The sequence below is a fragment of the Penaeus chinensis genome, chromosome 9 (genome assembly GCF_019202785.1).
Source record: "Penaeus chinensis breed Huanghai No. 1 chromosome 9, ASM1920278v2, whole genome shotgun sequence".
Taxonomy (NCBI): domain Eukaryota; kingdom Metazoa; phylum Arthropoda; class Malacostraca; order Decapoda; family Penaeidae; genus Penaeus; species Penaeus chinensis.
Genome location: NC_061827.1, coordinates 24,704,230 through 24,709,229, shown reverse-complemented (window position 1 = coordinate 24,709,229; position 5,000 = coordinate 24,704,230). Strand labels below are relative to the sequence as shown.

General features: G+C 37.4%; 1 protein-coding gene across 1 annotated transcript in view; it reads right to left on the bottom strand.

The window, feature by feature from the left end:
* LOC125029040 (hatching enzyme 1.2-like) overlaps positions 1–3,604 on the bottom strand; it is a 41,235-nt gene extending 37,631 nt beyond the window's left edge. The window contains exon 1 of the mRNA XM_047618774.1: positions 3,556–3,604. The gene's annotated coding sequence lies outside the window, so the exon portion shown is untranslated. The remainder of the gene's footprint in view (positions 1–3,555) is intronic.
* Between the last annotated feature and the right edge of the window lie 1,396 nt (positions 3,605–5,000).

The following is a 5,000-nucleotide window of genomic DNA, read 5'->3' as shown; positions in this document are numbered from 1 at the left end:
CTGCTGGTATACCATCCACACCTACAGCTTTTCTACTCAGTATAACCTTTATTGCTGCCTCAAATCTGACATCTAATAGCTCTAGACCTTTACAGTCACCATCTACCTCATTTCGCTCTCTATTTGATTTCCTTTCATTATCATTTCCACTTCCATTTTCATCCTTGGCAGCACTTATATTATTACTTTCCCTATTTGTTATGTTACCTGGCTTACTTTATTATACAACGGATCTCATCTACCCTTTCTGTCTAACTTTTTCTTTCCACCCTTGTCTGTTTCCTACCTCAATTCATTATTTAGCTGCTTACATTTTCTTTTGCCCTCCTCAATTGCTATCTTCCTCCACTTTCTCTTTCTATCCATTTTCCTTATCATCTCTTCAGAGACCCACGGCTTTTTCCAATTCCAGTCTTTGCACTTTCCAACACTGCCTTTTTTAGGGTATACCAGATGCTCTCAATGCTATTTTCCTTTCTTTTATTTTCTTTGATTGTTTCACTTACTTTATTCTGGAAAGTCTTACCTCTTTTCTCTATATTTTCCAAACCCCATTTTAATTCTTTCCTTCTCTTTCAAACTTTCTTTAAGATAACCACCTATCTCATGACTACTAAATTGTGATCAGAATCAGCTTTTGCTCTTGGAAAACTACAAGCATTCTTTAAACTGTTTCTGTCTTTGACGACCCAGGATATGGTCTATATGGAATCTCCTAGTGTCTTCTGGCTTTTTCCACGTATATCTGCGCCTTTTTTCATGCTCAAAACACATGTTAACTACTACCATCTTCCTCTGCTGACAGAATTCAACAACCCTTTCTCCTCCTTCATCTCTGGTACCATGTCCGAATGGTCTCACTTTCGTTCAGTCCTTTCCTTCTCCAGTGACACTGTTCCAATCTCTCATTATTATCAATTCATGACTTCCTTTTTTGCTCCAATTAGATCATTCAGTTGTTCATATATCTCATAAATTTTGATAGCCTCATGGTCATGTTAGCATATATATGGTCATGTTAACATGTATAATTACCAGATCTACAGGTTCAGCCTGCACTATTACCTAGATCAGTCTTCACTGTACAGTACAATCTGTCAGTCGCTCATATATATTTATTTTTCTATCCAACAGAATTGCTACTCTCTCTTGTCCATGTACTGCTGCTGTGTTTAATAATCCTTGTTCCATTACTGACGATATATTTGCTCTCTTTCCATTTCACTTGACTAAGCCAAACAATATTTAATCGATTTTTATTTATCTCTCTTTTGACATTTTCCAACATTCCTTTCCTTTGCATTGCTCTAGTATTCCATGTTCCACTTCTCATACGTTTACCATTTTGTTGTTGGTCATGTGCAGACATGACCATATATATATATATATATATATATATATATATGTGTGTGTGTGTGTGTGTGTGTGTGTGTGTGTGTGTGTGTGTGTGTGTTTGTGTTTGTGTGTTTTGTGTTTACATGTATGTATATGAAAGATGGAATAAGGCAATACCGCATTGATATAGGTGTATAACAATCCTCCCTGACCTGGCCTCGAACCTAGGTCACTCCGGGTATGAGACCGGAGGGCCAGTACTAAACCAACCATGCCACACGACCCACTAAAAGGAGTGTGTAACTAGGATCTAACTAGCTTCCATAGACATTACCTATCTACTCATACATGAGCAATGATAGCGAGGTTTTACACACACTCCCCGTGGGCACTCGGTGGGAATTGATTTAGAAATTCGAAACCGAAGTCAGATACTTCGACCTGGCCTCGAACCTAGGTCACTCCGGGTATGAGACCGGAGGGTCAGTACTAAACCAACCATGCCACACGACCCACTAAAAGGGGATCTTCGCCTACCCAATAGCGGCAGTTGTGACGGTTCACAAACCTACCTATGTGAAATACCGCTTTATCACTCCAGAGAATATCTTTAAAGAGGTCTGACCAATCTTCAGACCAAGCCAGCATATTCTCCCCAAACTCCATGCGAATGTCGCAGTCTTCAGCGAAGAGTAATTGACGTTAGTGTGGCTTACAAACATGCCATTTAAGCTCCTTCTTGAACAGTTTGTATTGTGTGAAAGGAGAGCCCACTTTCCCTTGTTACTTATCGAATTGCTTTCTTGAGCTATGTGTCTCCTGGTCGCTCGACTTGAAAGGGCGACCGCTTCTTCGAGTATCAGCTACATGTAACCATGAGTTTTGCATGACAATTCTTGACGGTCTTCGTGTCAACTTGAGTATTTACATTGCTAATGGTCCTCTGCCATCTTTGCATTCGAACAACGGATTTCCAAACTTCATAATGTGCCGCTAGCTGAGCACACTCCTGCAGGGCAAGACATTTAGCCATGTTTTTGGGCTACCAAATTTCAAACAAAATAATCAGTCTGAGAAGACAGATACAAACACGTTACATTCTCAAACATTAAAGATCAAACACAAAAATCGAAACAAAAAATGTAATAAATAAATATTATAGTATTATTTTTTAAAAAGTGAGTTACTTTTCAATCACACTGTACATATATATTACACACACACACACATGTGTGTGTGTGAATAAGTATGTATAAAAACCCTTTCTGTCTAACTTTTTCTTTCCACCCTTGTCTGTTTCCTACCTCAATTCATTATTTAGCTGCTTACATTTTCTTTTGCCCTCCTCAATTGCTATCTTCCTCCACGTATACGCGTGGCTTCACCGCAGGCGCCCCAACGGGCCCCACGCACCCACCAGTACTTAAGGCTCAGGATGACCCAGGTCAGAGAGAGTCCTCTTCACAGAGTCCTGCCGACCGCTTCGGGTCAGGCTGGCTCCAGCGCGCCCGCCCTCCGGGCAGACCAAGCACTAAGACTTACCAAGAAGACTTGTATCCGTGTGAATATCTGTGTTGCTTACGCTTCTCAATAAAAGAGGTTAAGCCAACCGTCCGTTTCACTACTCCTGCTAAACCATATGTTTAAGGTGTTCATACATATACCCTTTACAGTGTGTGTGTGTGTGTATGTCTACACATACACATATTCCTGGGCACGAGTATAAACTGAGTATGGAGCAACCTCCACTATTGCTCCCAGGTCCCATCTATGAAACAAAGGGAGAGACAGTGTCTCAAAAAAACACCACCCTGACTGATCTTTCTCCTGTATTTATGGCAGGCATATCAGGAATGTACTTCAGCCCCGTGGATAAGACTGGGAATGTTAAGTGAATTAACTGAGATTAGAGGGTCACGGAGAAAATGGATGCCAAAAACGACCTGTCGTAGGACAGAACACTAGAAGACACACACACACACACATATGTGTATATGTGTACGTGCGTACACGTTTGTGTGCATGTATTTATGCATATATGTGTGTGCGCGCGTGTATGAGTGCGTGCGTATATTTATATATATGTATGTATTGTGTACGTATATGTGTGTGTGTGTATACCGTGTACATAACCACGATTTGTGTATGAAAGAGCGTGGCTGCTTGCCACGTGGCTCGAGGTCCAGGAAAGAACCATCGGTCTCTGACACGTTATCTGACCTTATTTGACCTCGGCAAACGCGCCCTCGCTCCCGCGGGCTCAGGTCATTCTCAACAGCCTTCCGCCCCCACAGGGCTGGTCGGCGCCGCGACCTCCCACTATTACTGCTCCTGCAAACCAATGTATAAAGGCCCTCATCTATAGTCTTTTACAGTGTGTGTGTGTGTGTGTGTGTGTGTGTGTGTGTGTGTGTGTGTGTGTGTGTGCGTGCGTGTGTGTGCGTGTATATGTATATATATATATATATATATATATATATATATATATATATATATATATATATATATATATATATATGCGTGTGTGTGTGTTTTTGCTTGTGTCATTCACGTACTTACCATACTGAACTATATGGAGCGCCTATAAGTATATCAAATTATATCAAAGCTATGATTATGCCCATACGTATATACATATGTTCGTGTGTGTGCAAACTTTTATATATACAGACATATATATATATATATATATATATATATATACATATATACATATATATAGAATACACACATACACACACACTCACATACATATACATACATACATATACACATATATATATAAATATATATATACATATATATATATATATATATATATATATGCACATGTATATATGTATATATGATACATATATTAATTTATTCATGTATACATACATACAAATATACATATATACATATAAATATGCATTTTTCTAGGTATGCATGTATGTCTGAATTCATATATGTATACCTGTATATACAGCATGTAAGCATATATATTTATATATATATATAGACATATAACACACACACACACATGTATATATGTACACACATATACACACATATATATACACACACACACACACACATATATATATATATATATGCACACACATACATATACATACATACATACATATATATAAATATGTATGCATATATTTATATGCAAATGTATATGTATATATACATACATATATTCATTTATTCATGTATACATAGATACGAATATACATACATATATGTATATATATGCATTTTTCTAGGTATGCATGCATGCCTGAATTTATATATGTATATATGAATTTACAGTATGTAAGTATGATTGTAAGTATATATATATATATATATATATATATATATATATATATATATATATATATATATATACTCTATGTGTACACATTTCTATTTATATATTCACACACACACACACACACACACACACACACACACACACACACACACACACACACACACACAGACACACACACACACACACAGCCATAGATCATTTTCACACGAATCAAAATTAAAACTAAACAAACTGCGAATTGTAGTTTCTTCGACTTTACCAAATTATTAACAAACAATGGTAAGATATGGGTACCAAAGTTAGATGACAAGTGTTGGGGTTGGTTCGAAAATTTACAGTACAGTCTTCTAAAAAAATAAAA